Below are 20,810 nucleotides of genomic sequence, written 5' to 3'. Positions count from 1 at the left end.
TGGCCAAACTGAAACCTCCTCCAGGAGAAGGAGAACACTGTTTACAATGTTAATGATCTGAACATTTTTGTTAGAACTTCTACTTTAGAGAATCTATGTAACAGTGTATGATATTAATAATCTCATTATTACACTAATACATTTTACAATATGTAAACTGTATCATATTAATATAAATATATTTAAAACATATTGTAAATTATTAATGTATTTCTAAATAAATGTGTATAAATGTGGGAACTTACAATTGAATAGAATTGAAGAATTGAAAAAATATCTGAATCAAATCGATATGATCAAATTGATCTTGTGAATCGAATCGTTTCGGGAAACTATAACTGATACCGAGACCTACATTTAGCATAGAATCAAATTGCAACGTTAATATTTTGGCAAAGTAGCGAACACCATGGGTGACCGCGGGACGCTCACTAATATTTGCTTTTTGAGATACTTTTTTTCTAACTTTTCAATATTCTTTTTCTATTCTTACAGATGTTTTTTGTTTGGTTTTTTGATGTAAATTTATTTCAATTTTTTCATTTATTTCTGAAGATGCTGAAACCGATGGTAAAAAATGCTGAAGCTGATAGCTAAGATCACTCAAGCTAATAACTGAAAGTGCTGAAGCTGGTAGCCAGCTAAAATATTATCTAAATACCAAATTAGCCTGGAAAACATAAAAATAGAAACTTAGGTAAGACAAAAAAGCTAACATGTAGCTGAAAATAGCTTCAAAAACTTCATAGACTTCAAAACATCTTAAAAAACTGAAAAGAAGCATAAATTAGCCAAAACAGCTAGCGTGTTAATATTAGCCTAACTCTAAAACAGCCTAAAAAGCCCCCAAAAAAGGCCCCCAAAACAGCTAGCATGTAGCTGAGATAATAACTAAACTCAAAAATGGCCTAAAAAAAAAAAAAAGCCTAAAGTAGCCAAAACAGCTAGTATGTAGCTAAAATATTAGCTAAATTAAAAAACAACCTAAAAAACGAAAAGAAAAAAAAAAAGAGTCTAAATTAGCCTAAACAGCTAGCATGTGGTGGAAATATTAGCTAAACTAAAAAAAAAACCCTAAAAGAAACTACAAAAAAATCCTAAATTAGCCATAACAGCTAGCATGTAGTGGAGATATTAGCGAAACTAAAAAAAAAACCCTAAAAGAAACAAAAAAAAAAAAATCCTAAATTAGCCAAAACAGCTAGCATGTAGCTGCAATATTAGCTAAACTCCAAAACAGCCTAAACCATCTTAATAAATGCCCCAAAAATTCAAGAATATCATTCCAGAATAAATCAACTTAAACCTTATATAACTTTCAATATTTTACTCTCCATAAGAATATATTTTGTCAAAATTATAAAATTAGAAATGAGCACAAGATAACATCGGGTCATTAATAACAATTGAATAAAATGATCTGGAGGGCCGGATCCGGCCCCCGCGCCTTGACTTTGACACGTGCTCTTAAAGAAGAGTTTGTGGAATCGACGCTGGACTTCATCTATGAAACAGTTGGAAGTTAAACTTTCCTCACAGGCAGATCTTCATAAGCGTTAGCTAAAAGGAAGCAGCTCATTGGTTGCCTTTTTGAGAGAATTTAGCGATGTTAGCTACTTTCTCCAGGGACATAGACCTATTCCCCTAAAGCTCTCCAAATTCTCTAATATCATTATAGCCTTAAATACATCTTTAGGGATGAAGCATGAATGGGCCTCTTTGTTTTATTAGTATTATTTCTGGCAAAGGGAACCATAGATGTCTGTGTAGCACTGACCAAAGGTCTATACCCAGATGGCAACGGTGCTACAACTCATTGTAGAATGAATTCATCTTTCAAGCTCCCTCTCCAGCATCGGCCTCATATGGCCTGGGACCGGAGCCAAACAACGCATTACCCTTCACCGTCTAACCTCCACTGCTCTCATCCCACACAGTTAACCCTCCTCTGAACAGGAGCATCCCTGATTTACTGTCTGCGGGACGCCACGAGTTACTCGCTCCAGAGCAGGTTTACGTTATGACACAGCATTTAGACAACTCAACTGCACAAAAACGGATAACTGCGTATTAAAAATGTTTTGCTTTCTGAATTTCAGCTAATGGCCTTGAGTGCTTGAGTATTTCGCTCAGTGCAGTCTGTGTTCTGACAGCTGGCAGAGGTGAAAAATACCTGGCACAAGTCGACTCTCCACAAAAAGGAGCAGTCAATAACAGGAAGTCAATCAAACTGCCCCGGTTTCCGGTAAACTGTGTACTCTGGAGTGGCTGTTCTGACAGACGCCGGCTGGCTGAAACGCCACTTGGCAGCAGGTCGACCCCCCCTACAGCATGGAGCTCTCTTCTGACTATTTCTATGCCACACTCACTTGTACTTCATCTGATTGTGGTTTCTGTTAAAAAATGTACCTACTGCAGAGATTGTATTGAAACCAACCATAAGGTTAAAACAAGCTGATGACATATCTGACACATGCCACCAGAACAAGAACAAACATTTGAAATGTTTCTGGGAAAAGACGTTTTTAGGAGTATTTCAGGTTATGTAAATACATGATGGTGCCCTTGGCGAACAATCTTTCTGAAAAAATAAGCACCATAATACTACCACCGCCGGCCTTAACCTTGAGAGTCATTTGAGCCAGGGTAAGTTTTTTTAAAGTTCTAATTTAAAAAAATAATTTAATAATATAAATTCCTGTTAATTATTGCATCAATTTCAAAAACTCTTTAACTGACAATAAAATTAGGATTAAAATTTTTTTTTGGTGGATCAGGACCGAAAAAGCTATACTTTTTCTGTCTTACTGCACCAATGTGCCTCACCTGCCATGAAGCTTTAAAATACATACATTAAATAAGATGAATATACATTTCCATTATTAAAAATGTACATATTATCTCTTTGAACATGTCTATTGTATGATTATACTTTTCTGTGTGGATTTTCAACGTTTCTTCGCTAAAAAAAGAAACTGTTTTACAAGTTTTCTGTTTAAATACACAAGAAATTGTGAGGCAGTGGCAGCCTGTGCCTCCCCTGTGCACTAACTGGAGCTGCAGCTTCGAAAATAAAAAAAAGACGCTTTATTTTAAATACTTCATTTTATTTCTCGCCATCTGATTAAATCGGTGTCAGTTTGTGACTCATTTAGTCTGTTTATCTGCTAAAAATGCGCTTTAGAAATACACTAGGTGAGGACCGCAGTACGCATACCTCAAGGCAGAGGGCGCTGCTGAGCCCAGAGAATGCAAAACTGCAGCTAAAGAATAATAGAATTAATGGTAGCAAAAAATTCTCTAATTTTGTTTAGCGTACTTTTCTAAATGTAGGATTACGTGTCTAAACTTGGGAATTTGAGGAAACACGTCACTGGTAATGATCTCCATTGAGACAGAGAGACTTTTAAAACTGAAGAAAGAAAATGAAGACTTCTATAAACAGGTTAATCTTGTGTTTCTTCAAGGAGCTGCGCAGACTTCTTTTAAAAGTAAGTAAATATTTTTTTCTTAATCTCTGCTACACTTTGTAAACAGAAGAAAAATGTTCAAATTCAATTTTAAACAACACACCTTAAGTGAGGTCAGTGAAATGGTGAGTAAGTTACTCTGTAGGGTTCATATGTTTGTAAATCTGACGATGTCAGCGCCTCATCGGCTATGAACTTCACTGTATTTCGATGCTCGTCACACACTTAAAACTAAAAAATATCTATATATTGAAGTAGTACCGGGTAAAAAAAAAGACTTTTTGACATTAATTAATATTATGAAAATGATGGCATTGCTCTTGTAGTAACTGTGAATGTGGGAATGAATGGGGCCTAAATCTACCAAGGGACTGAAAAAAACTTCAAAATCCAATAACAAAACCTAAAAAATTGGGAATATCTAAAGGAAGTTTTTTAATTATTATGGGATGGCTACAGAAATTTGGCAATATTCACAATATGGGTGAAAAAACCCCCCGCAGTTTTCATGAAATTCCAGATGTACACCGCCATCTTAAGTTTACAACCCAACTCGAGTTCTGTTGACCTTTGACCTCAGTATTAGGGGCTATTTTTGAATTTTCCCAAAAAATGTGTATTGCACCATCTACGTATTTTAACATACGATATGAAAATATGAGGAAAGTTGGCACATATAACAAAAAAAACTCTGTTGCCAAGGAAATAAAAAAAAAATACTTTAGCAGATTCTTCCAAAAATTCTATAGACATGTTCGTCACCTCTAGACAACAAAAAAATAAAATGGTTGCTATGGAAATAAAACCAAAAAATCTGCCATTTTTTAATAAAATTTTTTTTTTTTTTCATGAAATTGTCACATACAGCTCTGACCAGGCAGGTGGTGATCCATCTAACACTGTTTACTTTTTTTTTTTTTTGTGACAGTATTTTTATTTTTGTACAAAAGTCTTTGTATTTTTTGTTTTTTTAGCCATCCTATACACTGTAACCCACCTAATAAAGTCTAGTACAGTATAGATAATCTAGAACAGTACATTTACTATCCATCTCCATTTTTTTCTCCAGATGTTATACAGCACTAGCTTTATGATTCAACTTTGAACGTGATGAGATGGTTCAGGATGCGAGAGCAAAGGTCTGAAACCATCACCTCCGTCGAACACACACATAGGAGACACCACCCCGCTTTCTGTACACTTTCTCACACTCTTCTCACCCTGCCGTGTTTAGAGCCTCGGCTTCAGACTAATTGAATAAGCGGTGACCCTGCGGACGGCCTCTCTGAGGGATTAGGATATGATCTCGAAAGAGCGGTCCTCCGAGGGCAAACACAGCCAATCTAGAGCCATTTCATGCTCTGCACTCCAGCACACAAAAGGCCGGCATTGAGGCCACACACATACGCAAAACACAAGAGCTAATTCATGGGCCCTCAAATGAAACATGTTTTAAATTCTACTCGGTCTTTTATGAAACACAGCTGCTTTTTGTCTTTTTTTTTTGTCTTCTTCTCCCCTCTACAAATATTTTAAAGGCTATTAATTAAGGTTACATTCCATCTTTTCGCTTTGGATTAAATCTAGATGCAAAACACGCCTGTTTTAACCTTAGATGCTAAATTGCTACATTTTGAATAATGAATAATTTGTCTTTGTGATTATTCCAAAGTTATGTCAGCGTTTTTGTTTGTTTTTTTTACTAGGGCTGGGTATTTCCAGAAATGTCCAGAAATTATTCGATTCAATTCATGATTCTTCACTTCTATTCAAGTTCACACATTTAATAAATAATCTACTTTATGTTTTATATAAGTTTATATTGATATGATCCATTTCACATATTGTAAAATATATTAGTGAAATAATGAGATTGTTAATATTATAGAGTGTTACATAGATTCTTAAAAGGAGAATTTCTAACAAAAATGTTCAGATCATTAACATTGTAAACAGTTCTGCTTCTCCTGGGGGTCGTTTCAGTTTGGCCACTAGGTGGCGATCGCGCTGTAGAAGTACACCTTAATCCAGAAGAAGACAACAGTATAAGGGGGAAAAACGATGTTTTGGACCCCAAATAGTTACTTTAAAAAATATTTCCTTAAAAGAGTTTGGAACATCAATGCCTGTAAGTAAATAAAGATCTTAATTTAGACAGCAATGTATTTTTTTTTGGTCGACCGAACGGTAGTATTAGCCGTCCTATGGGAAATTCTATTGAACGTTAGCATCAAGCTAGCGGACATTAGCTTAATGTGCTAAATCGATTTATGTCTTTTGTGAATTGATTATTGATCTATTAAGCTTAAATGAATTCAAATCTATTAATCGATTTTTTTAACCCAGCCCTATTTTTTTTCTTTTTACAGTTTCTGATAACCTGCAGTTATGCACTTTTAAACTGTATTTTATTTTGAAAATTTCCCATTTTTACCCTTGCTGGACACATTTCCAACTTCCTTACTAAATACTTTAATTGATTTGCGATTATAAATTTAACATCCCATTTATTTCTGACCAAAAAGTTCCTATCATTGACAAATTTCTTTAATAATTATTATGAAATGTGCACTTTTTAATTACTTGTAGTGACACATTTTTTGTACTTTCCTTATATATTTTTTTTGTAAAGTGAGTTTTTCTCTAAAAAGAGGAATTTAACATATTTTTCAGGAGCTCACGAAGGCGAGTCAGTGTGGATTTTATTATAAATCTGAGGAATCCAGAAAAAGGAAAGCACACGTCTCTGTGAAATATGATTGAATATAGATTATCTGTGGATATTTTGCCCCATTTTTAACCTCATACGTAAAACGAATCATATAAAAGTCTCTCTTAATTTAGAAAGTGGTTTTTGTTTCCTGGAGTGTCCTCTCCTCCAGTGCCTTTCTTTTTCCAGCTGCCTATTAGCATTGTGGCTTCCCATGTGGCGCTGAATTTCTTCCCCCTGGCAGCAGCAGAAGTATGCCATTAGTTCACCAGACCTGCCGCTGCTGTCAAAACGGGAGTGGGGAGGAGATCTATTAGATACCTATATATCCTGGTGGAACAGCCTTCATCCTGGCCTTCCCTTTTGGCACATTAAATATAGAGACAAAACCCAGATGACTGGTTCTGAATCTGTGAAAACACGCACTAAGTACACTGCTTTGGAAGTGGATTCTCAAAGAAAATAATGAAAAAGCCACAGGTGGAAAAAAATGGCTTCTCTAAGGACGTCGCTTCTTGCTGTCTTATTTAGTTCTAGTAAGTTTATGCTCAAACTTTCATTTAATTAATCATATTTTTATATATAAATTATTTTTAATGACTCCAACAACAAATCAGCTGCTACTGCATCTACCTTTATTGTGAAAGGAGTTCTGCAAAAAGATTTGTAATAAAAAGTTGCTCAGGTAAATCAGTTTTAAAGCTGTCATCGCCCACAGAGGTAATATTATTGGAACCAGGTGTGCTGCGTAACATGTGGATGTTGGCTTCTCGTTTCACGGCCCCTCAAGACGCAGGAACTGATAAATTCCACACTTCTGTCTGAATCATGTTCACAAACTGGATGCTGAATGTTTTTTTTCTTGACTCAACTTTAAATGTTTAGTCTTAATGAGTTATTCAGTACAGAAGCTGCAGTTTGTTTATTGTGTTTTAAGATATTTAAGCAAAAACAGCCACGTTACACCTAAATATTCCATCACAAATTAATAGCAATAACTCATATCTTTAAATTAAATTATCAAAATAAAATGTTTTATTTTAAAACAAAAGATAATCAATATTAATTATAATATAAATGTGTTTTTCTTAAAGTGGTAATAACCCATTGTTATTTCTACTTTTTCAATAATTTTTTTGTCTGAGATTAAATTTTAAGTTTATTATCTGTAGAATATTACATTTCTATGTCATTAGAGACAAAATTGTACTTTTATTGTAAATACTTTGTCATTTTTAGTTAAAAAAAATAAAAACAAGTGTCTTTTTTTAGCTTTTCTGTTCAATTACTTTAATAATGAATATTATTTATGGCTATTTTAAAAGTACTTTTTTACAATGATCAAATAATAAACTATTATGTTGTTCAATTAAATGTTTTGCACTGATGTTTGCATGTTTTTATGCAAAACAAAGTTACTTCAAACTGATAATGTTTGTCTTTTTTAAACATTCCTAATCAAATATTAAAAAATAAATATCCTCCCATTAGCAAAATATATTTACATACTAGTGTCCAAACATATCAAATTGGTGGCAAACAATCAAAAGAGTTAATGTTAATCTTAATTTATGATCTCAAACAAACATCTTTTCTTTTTCTTTTAAAAATAAATGACATTTGCAAAATCTCTGTTTGGAAACGTGTTGCTTTTGCAGATGACATGACAATATTTAAGAAGGAAAAAGTGAAACATTTAATATAAGATGTCAAAATTGAAATAGTGAAACTTAAATATAGTTTTAATAAAATTTGAAAAGATAATTGTTTCCTGATAAATAAAGAGGTGGAAATAAAACTGTCTCTATAGAGCAAAATCTAAAAAATGATCAGAATTTAGATTTCTTGTGATCATTTTGGAGTAAAAATTCCCTCGTTATTAAAAAAAGAAAAGTGGCTTAAACTTAATTTGTTTAGAATAAATTGATATTTTATTCATCCTGTAATTTTCAGTTGTTCTATTGTCTAAAATCCATTTCATGTTGTTGCATTTACTGTAGAAAAGAGTTATTTGAATAAACAAGCTTCAAAAATCAAGGTAATGATTTCAACACCGTCGTCCGTGCGGTTGAGCGCTGAACACTGACCCGTCTATGTGCGGCCCAGTCTGAGTCTGCTGGCTTTACAGGCTTTCCTCTTCCCCGGGCCGGGCAGAGACGCTGCCGACTCCACATTCTCATCCTTCAATCCCTTTTCCTCCATCCCTCCATCCCCCCAGCGTCCTGTTTACTCTCCGGGCCTGTGGCCGTGCCACCTCAGAGACTCTCCAGACCACCAAGGCCCTGGCGACTGACTTGGATCGGTCATTGACAGCCTTCGGCGTCGGAACAACAGGGAACGGTACTGTACTGTGTGAGGGGAGTGACGCTGTGGTTGGGTTTTTTTTTTAAATGCTGCAGACCTGGATGTAGGTTAAAGACACAATTATTGCGGCTTGTCCTCTGCATTGAAAATATACTGGCTTGCTTTTTGTGGCCGGGTCTCACAATGGTTCTGCACCGCACCAGAAAAATCAAGATTTTGATGATAGGCATCTGACAATTATGAAAACATCCTTCCATTTTGGTTAAACATATTATCCTGTTCAGGGTCACATGAAGGTTGGAGTCAGTCCCAGAGACAAAAAAATACAGCTGAAGAGAAGTTGCATCTTCTTGTAACTGAATGAGGGTAAAATCTCTCAGATTCTACTGTTACGTTTAGTTCTAGCTGGCAGGAGGTTTTCATACCATCCTTCTGGAGTTTCCTCCATAGCCATGAAAGTAACAGGAGATGTTATTTTTGTCACTGAGAAAATGGGAGGGAGAAATGTCCTGGGAGTATAATCAAAGCGTTGGTCGCCCTCTGCTGGTCCGACGGTGCAACTTCTTTTGGCAGCAGTGAGGTCTGCTTAGAACTTAGAACAGGGGTCTGCAACAATAAAAAAAAAGAAATATTGATGAACACAATCCAGTGGAAGCCACAAAGTCTAAGCTCATCCTTCAGAGAAATAAGTATTTATGTTATCGTTTCTATTTTGATAAACATACATGTTTTTTTAGCATAAATTAAAAATGTGTTAAAATGTGAAATAGCTTATAACTTTTGACAAAGATTCCTATGACGTCCTTTCAAAATAAAGACTTCCTGTGTCATATAGGATCATCTCAATGCAACAAAAAGTATAATATAACTAGAAATGTTGCATTACCTGCAATAATGCTAGTATGAAAGCTTTTTGCTGAAGATGTTTCAGCTTTTTGCTGAAAATGGTGACACAATGTACTTTAATTTCTGACGCAATTTGCTGAAAATGCAAAAGCTATTTGTAAAATGTTAAATTTACTAAAAGACTGGAAATTTTGTTAAAGAACTATGAGCGCTGAAAAATGCGTAGTAAAATTGCTTGAAAGTCCCTAATACATGCCAATTTTGCAAAAATATTTAATGTGTTGCTTAAATATGAGCTGAACGCCAAATTACCCCCCAAAAAAATCTCAGTAGATGCCAAATTAGCCAAAAAAAAGCTAGCTTGTTGCTTAAATACTAGCTAAACTACAAAACAGCCTAAAATTCTTCAGTAATTAAATTAGTCAAAAACGTTAGCCTGTTTCTAAAATAGGAACTAAACTGTAAATTAGCCTTAAACCCTCAGTAGATAACAAATTAGCCAAAAACGTTAGCAAGTTGCTAAATATTAGCTAGACTCTAAATTAGCATAGAGAAACCTCAGTAGATGCCAAATTGGCCAAAAAAGCTAGCTTGTTGCTTTAATACTAGCTAAACCCCAAAATAGCCTAAAATTCCTCAGTAATTAAATTAGTCAAAACCGTTAGCTTGTTGCTAAAATAGAGGCTAAAATGTAAATTAGCCTAAAAAAACAGTAGATAACAAATTAGACAAAAAACATTAGCATGCTGCTAAAATATTAGCTAAACTCTAAATTAGCAATAAAGACCCCAGTAGATGACAAATTAGCAAAAAGCACATTGCTTGAATACTAGCTAAACTCTGAAATAGCCTAAAATTCCTCAGTGAACTAAATTAGTCAAAAATGTTAGCCTGTTGCTAAAATAGAAGCAAAACTCTAAATTAGCTTAAAAACCCCAGTAGATAACAAATTAGCCAAAAACAATAGCATGCTAGCATCATGGGCTATGTTTAAACATAATATACTTAAAGGCTTGTTGCTAACTTTAAATTTTGAAATTCGAAGACTTTCTCATTCATTTCCTATGGGGCATATTTTGCTCAATGTTTTAAAAACTATTAATTTTTGACTACCAAAAATACAAGCAGTAATGATCCTATATAAGCTGAACGTTTTGATTGCTGAAATCTGTCAAAGTGTGATTTAGTTTTTAAGTGCCAAAAAACTTATGGAAAGGGGCAGGAGAATCACTATGGTGTGATTGCTTACTAAGCATTCACAAAATTAATAAAAAAACTGTTTATTTTTTGAATTGTGGTGCATCTCTGCATTCATCTAACAAGCCTAAATTAAATCAGAGCTAATTTTTTACTGTATTTTTAACCATAAAGGCGCACCTAAAATACGTAAATTTGTTCAAAATAGAACATTTTCCTAATAACCCTTGAATATAAATTTTGGTTGTGCTTACTGACCTTATGGTGAGTTATTTTGTTGTACGTAGCGATCACAAATCTGTCAAAAGGTTGGACTTTGTTAAACTATGAACTGTTTTATGGCTTGTTGGAACATTATGAGTAATATTGTCAGGAGTTGTTACATGATGTTCTTTAACTGTTTGAGAATGGATAGAATAACGTTTGAGTTTTACTTTTTTCACTTATTTTTGCTTCAGTTACTATTTAAAATTAAAAACTTTATTAGTTTTTAAATCAGAGAGCTACAATGGAGGGGTTAAAAGCGCCTCAGGTTGCAAACACCACGGCACAGAAGCAAGCACGGCAAGCCGCGACTCCACATTTAATTTGACATGGGTGGTCCGTTTTTCAGTGCTGGGTGAAATAATTGCAAGTTTTGAAAAACATGAGTCAAGTTTATGAAAGTGAAAAGGTTGCGAGTTCGGTCAGTCTGTCAGCAAACCGTTAAAGCAAACTGCACTGCAACATGCACGGCTGCAGTAGTTAAGGTTTTCCTAGAATGCTAACACATTGTTTTTGCAGCAGAAAGGCTGCCGTTGTGAAATGATGAGGCCAGTATGAGGTGTTCAAGGCCTGTATTTGGGAACTGCTCAGACGTGGACAAAGTGCGGCTGAGTGGCGATGGATGGAGACGTGTGTAGTAGTAGTAGACGCAACGTAAAACTATAGTCGGCACTTTTTTTTGCTGAGTTTCGCCTGATTTTCTGAGGCGTTCGGATGAGATTATGACCTTCTGTAGTGGACTGAAAGTTAAAAAAAACAAGTATTTTTCTTGACAAAAATCAGTTAAAAAATGGGAAAAAGATGTGGTTTTGAAATCTATAGAAAGCATGAAACTCTGGGTGGCGGAGTGAATGTTGGCTCCAAAGTGTTTTCAAGATTTTGACCACCACAGGATGTGTGTGGGCCATTGTTAGTCACTCCAAGTGCTACCTCAGTGGTACAACTTCCTCCCGAGCCAAACAGATAAAGTAAGTGCACCCATCAGTGTTTTTATTTTTTGTCTTTGAGAATCGCTGCAATTTGCCCAATTTTTTTGCTCGTTTGTTGAGTTTTACCAATGAGTTTTTGTTGTTGCATCTGTCATCATTAGTAAAAATGAATACACTTTATTTTATTAGGTAGTTGAGTATAAGTATAGCAAACATGTATGTGTAGCATAGGGAGTAAACTCAGTCTACAGTCACAAATCCCAAAATGCTACAGTGTGGTGACCTAAATTCAAGTCTTTCAGCAATTTGGCAGCCACGCGGCGGCATTTGTGATCGCTAGTCCTGCTACAAACTATTATTTTATTAGTCGACTAATCACCAATTATTTTTTCCGATTAGTCTACTGATCGGGTCATGAGCAAACTGGATGAGCACACATCTTAACAAGCATCATCTTTAAACTAACTAAATATAAGATATAGCATTACCTGCAGTAATGCTAGTGAAAGCTGTAAGCGGAATTTGGCTGCTGAAAATCCTGACATTGATAGCTAAAAACGCTGAAGTTAATAACTGAAATTGCTGAAGCTGATAGCCTAGGAGAATATTAGTTGAATGCCAAATTAGCCTAAAAAGCTGAACAAAAGGCTAAATTAGCCAAAATAGCTAGCATATAGCTGAAATATTTTGCTAAACTCCAAAATAGCTTAAAACAAGCAAAAAAAGCCTAAATTAGCCAAAATAGCTAGCATGTAGCTAAAATATTTGGTAAACTCCAAAATAGCTTAAAACAAACAAAAAAAGCCTAAATTAGCCAAAATAGCTAGCTGTAGCGGAAATATTAGCTAAACTAACCAAAGGCCTAAAAACCAAAAAAAACCTAATATTAGCCAAAATAGCTAGCATGTAGCTGAAATATTAGCCAAACTCCAAAACAGCCTAAAAACTGAAAAAAATCCTAAACTAACCAAAACAGTTATGTAGCTGAACTGTTAGCTAGACTTCAAATTAGCCTAGAAAACTTAAAAAAATCCTAAATTAGCCAAACTAGCTAGCATGTAGCTGAAATATTAGCTATACAAAAAAATGGCCTAAAAACCAAAAAAACCAACATTAGCAAAAATAGTGAGCATGCAGCTGAAATATTAGCTAAACTCCAAAATAGCCTTAAACAAAAAAGCATTAATTAGCCAAAATGGTTAGCATGTAGCTAAAATATTAACCAAACTCCAAAAAAGCCTAAAAACTGAAAAAAATCCTAAATTAGCCAAAACAGTTATGTAGCTAAACTGTTAGCTAGACTTCAAATTAGCCTAGAAAGCTTAAAAAAATCCTAAATTAGCCAAACTAGCTAGCATGTAGCTGACATATTTTGCTAAACTCCAAAATGGCTTAAAAACAAACAAACAAAGCGCCTAAATTAGCCAAACTAGCTAGCATGTAGTTGAAATATTAGCATAACTCCAAAATAGCCTAAAAAACCTTGTTAAATGCCAAAATTGTCCGAAAAGCTAGCCAAATAACATAGTATTATAACTTTCAACTTTATTACACTCCAACTCCATATAATAAAAAGTAACGACTAATCGATTAAATTAGTCGTCTGACTGGAGGATTAATGTCTCTCGACAGTGGCTGTCCATGTCAAGAACCACCAGTCGCCTGTTAGCTCGGGGTATATAAAAATTTAGCTATTCTGTATGACCACGCCAGCGAATCAAAAAAAAAAAATAAAATAAAATAAGGCGACATTAAAAAATCTTGAAGACTCTGCTGATCACCTTCCAGTGATTCCCTCTACAGACTAAATTAGAACATTTCAAGTTTACAATATATATATAGTATATAAAAAAGAAGCTTTAAATAGTGCTTCACTTGAAGTATAGACCAAGTATACTTGTACTTTTGTACTTTTGCTGAGGATATCCCTTACCAAAAACATGTACACTTCAAGTATATGTTTTAAAGTATACTCACGTATTTCCTCAAGTGTACCAAGCACACTTACAAAGTATACTGGGAGTTTACTCACAAGTATACTAAATTAGCCCACTTTTAGTTTGTAAAAAGTATGCTAAGAAGTATTCTTAAAGGAAACTCTCTAGTATACTAATACTTTACTGAAAGTAAACTTTTAAGTTTATCAAAGTAACCTTTCTTGTATACTATTAGTATACTGGAAGCTGTAAAAGTTCCATCATTTGTTGAAGAACTTTATGTCAATCCGCCAAAAAAAAAAAAAATGAAGAGTGTCAACAGTTATATATAAATATCCCACTCTTACATTGACTCACTATTTGTGAGATTTGAGTAAAGTAACTGCTTTAGGTACTACAGATATTTTTTGGTTAAGGGAGTTCTCTATAACAGTCATACATATGAGAAAAAAAATACTCGTATACCTACGGTAGCACTAAGGTATATATATCAAAAGTTTAAGTATGGGCTAGATATATTTAGACTTGTAGTATAATTCACGTATACTTAGCATACACGTATGAACTTTTAAAGTTTGTCCTTAAAAAGTAAGCTAAAAGTATACTATCTTAAATTTAGTTGTAAAAAAGTACATATCATTAAAATATTATTGTTTATTGGGAATTTTTGCATTTATTGTTGCTGTTCTTTTCAGAAAAAGTGACGACGATGAGTTCATTTATCTTATAATTTGTTATTTTTAGAGTCACACAGCAGTAAAAAGTTTCTAAAGGTTGTTTTTTTGTTGAACAAAAGTTTTCCTCAAACCTTTTTTTTAATAAACAAATTACAACCATTATCAGTGAAAAAAATCTTCTTGTACACTAACTTTTTTATATATCTATTGGGGTAAAAATAAAAACAGACTATCATTATCACGCATAACACATATGTTTCTGCAAGAAGAAAGTAGTTTCAAAATATTCTTCAGTTATGAGAGCAACTCTTTTTTTTAAAATAATGTAATCTCTTGCTCTTAAATCTCCAAAACTCTACCAATAAGAGCAAGAACTTTGTCCAAAACACCCCTAAATGGACCTGACGACTGTAAACCTTTTTGCTGGAGTTGCCTGCCTCACAACACTTTAAATTCTCCCTCAAAATGGACGCTTTGTGTGGTCAAGTGAACATGGGCTGAAGAATGAACCGCAGCACTGTGACTCTTTTCCTGTTTCCCGTCTAAAAGCAGACTAGCCTTAAAAGCAGCCTGAACCAAAAATGCCAAACCAGTGAGAAAATTTTAGCTTAGGTCAGGCTTCAGCAATCCCCCTGCAGTGACTGACAAATGGATGTTTTCTTTTTAAATAAAAGTGCTGGACGGCGAAAAGAATGTGAAAATCTGACTGTTGTGGCTATTTTATAGAAACTCTACTTTTAACCATCCTTCTTGAACTTTCATTCCTCAACTCTTGGTATTAATTTTCGGCCGGTGTCATCGATCTAATGCTCCGTCGTGGGAAACATGTCGCGCCAGTCGTCTGCGTTGGGTTTGTGTTGGCCTTATGGGTATTTTTGGGATTCAGGCAGAGTCAAGGCCGAGGGTCCTCCGTACAGTCACTGCATGGTGCAGCAGGATCAGGGTTCAGCCCATCAATCATTGGGAAAACGCTGTGGGTCTGATAGAAGATCACAACTGAGGCATGAAAATTGAACACTTTTATACGAATCCAATAACAAGATAAATAAGACTCGCACGATTCATGTGTGCGTAATTCTTGATTTGAGACTTGTACAATACATTTTTTGACTTCATACTAGAAGTTGTGTATTCACATGTACAAAAATATAATTTACACACGCACCACTTCAAATTACAAGAGATGGAACGTAACTACACAGACAAATCTTCAACACTAATCGGCATTTACGCTCAAATCTGAAGTGATACTCTTTTCACTAGGGTGCGTATCTTTCCCTTTCACACGATTCGATAATGAATCAAAACATAAAGGATTCAACTAACATTTTGGTGATACAATACAGACTGATTATTTGGCCAAAAACACCAAAATCTAGATATTTCTTAATCTTGTGGCACTTAAAGCTATAATAGACTAGAGAAGTTTCATTACCGACGCTAATGCTAGTGTGAATGCTTTTTGCTGAAGGTAGACGCTGATGCTGAACGTTTTTGCTGAAAATGGTGACGCAATTTACTGTAATTGCTGAAGGGATTTGCTGATAAAGCAAAAGCTATTTGCAAAATGTTGAATTTAGTAAAAGACTGGAAATTTCATTAAAAAAAATAATAAAGTTGACCTAAATTTCTGAAACAGTAAAATTGCTTTAAAATCCCTAAAAATATTTAGTGTGTTATCTAAATAAGAACTAAACTTCAAATTAGCCCCAAAAATCTCAATAGACGCCAAATTAACATAAAAAGCTAATTTGTTGCCTAAATACTAGCTAAACTCCAAAATAGCCTAAAATTCCTTAGTAAGCTAAACTAGTCAAAAACGTTAGCCTGTTGCTAAAATAGAAGCTAAGTTAATCTAAAATAAACTTTAGTAGACGCCAAATTAGCCAAAAAAAAAGCTAGCTTGTTGCTTAAATACTAGCTAAACTCCAAAATAGCCTAAGATTCCTCAGTAAACTTAACTAGTGAAAAACGTTAGCCTGTTGCTAAACTCTAAATTAGCCTTAAAGATCCCAGTAAATAACAAATTAGCTAAAAATGTTAGGATGTTGCTAAGATATAAGCTTAACTCTAAATTAGCATAAAAACCTCAGTAGACAACATATTTGCCGAACAAACTTGCACATTGCTTAAATACTAGCTAAACTCCAAAACAGCCTAAAATTCCTCAGTAAACTAAATTGGTCAAAAACGTTAGCATGTTGCTAAACCATAAAGTAAACTCCATTTTTTTTCTAAATTACTATAATAGATTAAAACAAATCCCATGAATATATTTAAAGTCTCTTTGCTTATCTACTTTAGATTTTGAGATGTGAAGACTTTCTCATTCATTTCCTCTTTGCTCAAAATGTCAAAAACTCTAAAGTTTATGAATACCAAAAGTACAAGCTGAACATTTTGATACCAAGATTACTGAAATAAAAGTGTGATTGAGATTTTACCTGCCAAAAAATGTACAGAAGAGAGAATCCTTTTTGTGTGAATGCTTACTAAGCATTCACACAAAAAGGATGGCATTTGACAGAGAAATGTATTCAGGTATTGACTTGGAAGAAGTCAGCTTATTATTGGACGTCATTTTTGTTCGATTATTAAGGTTTTTTTAAGCTAATTATGAGGTAGGCTAAATTTTCAGCTACATGCTAGCTATTTTGGCTAATATACAATTGTTTTCAGTTTTTAAACTAATTTGGAGTTTAGCTAATGTTTCAGCTTCATGCTAGCTATTTTGGCTAATTTTCGTTTTTTTCGGTTTAGGCCAATTTCTATTTTTAGCTAAATTTTCAGCTACATGCTAGCTATTTTGGCTAATTAACGTTTTTTTCAGTTTTTAAACTAATTTGGAGTTTAGCTAATGTTTCAGCTTCATGCTAGCTATTTTGGCTCATTTACTTTTTTTTCAGTTTTTAGGCCAATTTCTAGTTTAGCTAAAATTTCAGCTACATGCTATCTATTTGGCTATTTCAGGCTTTTTTCAGTTTTTTAGGCATATTTGGCATTCAGCTAATATTTTAGCTGCCTATCAGCTTCAGTGATTTCAGGTATCAATTTCAGCATTTTCATCTATTAGCATTCACACTAGCATTATTGCAGGTAATGCTATAGATCTTGTTTTTAGTTAGTTTTAAGATAATGATGGTTAAGATATGCGCTTCTCATCCAGACTAATTGGAAAAAAATAATCAGTGATTAGTCGAATGTTAAAATAATCGTTTGTGGCAGCACTTATAACAAAGCAATTTTGCACATATTTCTTAGGCACTAAACTTTTTTTTTTTTTAAAGCCAATTTCTTTACTTACTGACACACACAATATTTTTACAGAGACTTAAGCCTGTTTTTACAAGTACAAAACGTTTTAAACAAACACCATTTCATAGATAAAGTCATTTTTTTGTATTGTTTGTATTTTTGTGTGGTCAAATCAGTTTAGGGGAACAGATGAGAGAATCACTTTAAACATGACAGGTGAGATTCGGATGATATTTGCATGATTGACGAGTCCAGAGAGATGTTGTGTGTCTTTGGGGAGCTGTCTGAAGCGATATAGAAAAGCAGCGTGCCGCTCTCCCACTTTCACACATTTGCTTGTGTTACCACACACAGGCTTGAGACAAAGAACATGTACTTGTATTCTGTTTGAACAGGGTACTTGGCTCCACTTTGTACGTTTAGCACAGACTCCTTAGTGTGAGGAGAGCGGAGTGCACACATGACAGCCTGACGGATTGTGGTTCTTTGGGCCGCGGAGGCCTTTCTGCAGGCCTGGCAGAGTGAACAGAGACCCCATACCAGGCCGACGGGGTGAGCCAGAGGGATGAGTAAATACATGACTGATGGAAAGTGGCTCAGTGTGGTGGGACCTCCTGACCAGCAGCAGAGCCCAGCCTGGAGGTGATATGGAGCCAAACAGATGACCCAGCAGCAGGAAACCTCTGAGGTCATTAAAGGCTTCGGTATGGCCATTTGATCAGAGTGGAAACCTCTGAACAAAAACATTGGATAAAGCAAGCTGTTGCACCCCCTGGCCCTTCTGGACATCAATCTATGAGGCCGGGAGTCCCTTTCATTTTACAAGTCATGGCCGCTTACAGATTTTGAAGACTATCGCTGCAGAGATGGCTCTTCAAACTGCTAAAATATGTTAAAACAGCAAAAATTATGATAAAAAAATACAAATTTACCCAATGTGATTGAAGCAAATTTTCTTTATCTTTACTGTTTTGTCTATTTAATAAATATTTGTGCAACTAATCGAAGCATGAATTGATTTGAGAGTTAAAAAAAGATTAAAAGAACTAGAAAATAGGACTTAAATCCTAAAAATATTCACACAATTCCTCACTTTGAACTGTTTTCTAAAAGGGCCTCACACTGGGTTTAAATTTCACATAAACTGATAACCACTGAGCAAAGAAAAGGTCAGTCCATGCGTAGAAGAACTGGATTTGCTCATTTTTGATCACTGCCACATTCTCTTCAAGGTTGCAGCAAATCCCTCTCCATCTATTTGCAGGTTATTGGCTGTATTTTTCTGTTATATAATAAAAGAGTAACATTGACTGATATGTCTAGAAACCGGATAAATAATCAGGATCAGCACTAGAGCTACTTTCAATCAGTCATTAATACTTTTGGAACAGATCATTTCAATAAAAGTCAATTAAATTTAATGGTGAAGCTAAATGTCTGTGTCTATTGGGTCAGATCAGAATCAGCTTAAAGTGAACGAAAAAAACAGATTGTACACTTGAAAAATAGACGTAAGTAAAAAAAAAATAAAATAAAATTTGAAACCTGAAAAAAAGAATTGAAAATGTGAAAAAACCTGAAAATTTGAAGAAAAAAAAACCCTGAAAGTTAAAAAAAAAATGTGAAAACTTAAAATAAAATACAAAAATACAATTGAAATACAAACTGAAAACTCAGGACTGAAAGTGAAGATTCAAAAAAATGTTTTTGAAAATTCAAAACAGCAGCTGTCACTAATGGATAATTTGTTTTCAATCAGTAATTTTTTAATTTATAGTTTTTTAATTTCAAGTTTTCATTTTTTTAAATGTCAATTTTTTCTTCATATTTTTAATTTTTTTCAGTTTTCAAAGTTAATAATTTTTTTCAATTACAATATCTATTTTTCAAGTTTTCAATCTGTTTTTCCTTCACTTTAAGCTGATCCTGATTTGACCCCATATGTATGTATGTACCAATCTGTTCTTGATTTTTAAAACTGAATAGTCCTGACTTAAAATTCTCTGCACCAGTGCTTGAACATCTCTCGCTTAAGTGTAAAACAATTTTAGGTAATAATTAGACAATTTTTGGTTATTAATTGATCCAGGCCTTAAATTTATTTATTTACACCAATAGGCTAAAGTCCATTAATGGGTAAATTAATTCTCTAAAATCCATTGACATATATAGAGATGGACACAGCATCATAAATAGAAAATCCCTCATGTTCCAACAAAATGAAGGCAATTCAGTTGCCATTTTACCACGGTTCGGGTTTTACCACTTTGAGACCAGACAACCTTAATACGCAGTGATTGGTCCGTGTTGTGAGTTATTATTTCTATGGCAACCGCCACAATCTGGAGTGAGTTTTTTGAAAAGCCACACCCCTTCCGCTGAAAGCTGGTGAACGTTTTGAAAGTTGGAGGTGGAGGCCAGCACGCTCTTATAGAGGCATCCGATTGGCCAGTTTACTAAATGAGTAACTTGTCCAGGGTCTACCCCGCCTTCGTCCATCAGTAGCAAGTTAGGCTCCGGCAGCCCCGTGACCCCGACATGGACAAACGGCTAACAAGTCCACCATCGCGAGGGTAAACCGCGTCGCGCTGAGAAGCGTTTCTTTTCAGGTGGGTGTGCTCTGAACCACAGACGTTTACATTTAAATGTAATGACTTTTTGTTGTAGCGTGACCTTTTTAAAGCTATAAAACTGCTGTTGTTATATATATTCAAGCGCTGTAAGCTCAGCGCTAATGCTAGCCGACCGGTGATTATTGGTGACGTTATCAAACAAAAGTCACTCCCAAAATATGGGAAACTATATTTTAATAACTCTCCGTTTGAAGGCCCAAATGAAGGGAAGGGAGAAGGGAAGAATTCGGATTGAGACTTGGAATTTGGCTAATATTCTAGCATAATGCTAGCTATTTTGTCAAGATTTGACTTTAAAGTTCTTCAGGCAAAGTTTGGAGTTTAGCTTGTACGTTAGCATTTCGCTAGCTTTTTTTTATTAATTGACTTTCTTAAAGTTCTCTAGGCAAATTTGGAGTTTAGCTAGTACTTTAGCATTATACTAACTATTTTGTCAAAATATGACTTTTTTCCAGGTTTTTTTTGGCTAATTTAGCATTGAGCAAATATTTTGGCAAGCTGTCAGCTTCAGTGTTTCATCAATCAGCCTGAGCATTTTTAGCTATCAGTTTGGCATGAGGTATGAGGGAAAATAAAAATTGGTAAAAA

At 34.5% G+C, this 20,810-nt stretch overlaps 1 long non-coding RNA gene across 1 annotated transcript; it reads left to right on the top strand.

The window, feature by feature from the left end:
* Positions 1 to 5,427: 5,427 nt before the first annotated feature.
* Positions 5,428 to 19,149, top strand: LOC112147478. Its single transcript, XR_002919462.2, has 3 exons — positions 5,428 to 5,598; positions 8,399 to 8,520; positions 18,101 to 19,149. It is a non-coding gene; the product is annotated as an uncharacterized LOC112147478 (long non-coding RNA).
* Positions 19,150 to 20,810: the final 1,661 nt, after the last annotated feature.

Source organism: Oryzias melastigma, linkage group LG17, assembly GCF_002922805.2.
Source record: "Oryzias melastigma strain HK-1 linkage group LG17, ASM292280v2, whole genome shotgun sequence".
Classification (NCBI taxonomy): Eukaryota; Metazoa; Chordata; class Actinopteri; order Beloniformes; family Adrianichthyidae; genus Oryzias; species Oryzias melastigma.
The sequence above is the reverse complement of the archived record's forward strand: the minus strand, read 5'-3'. Positions and strand labels throughout refer to the sequence as shown.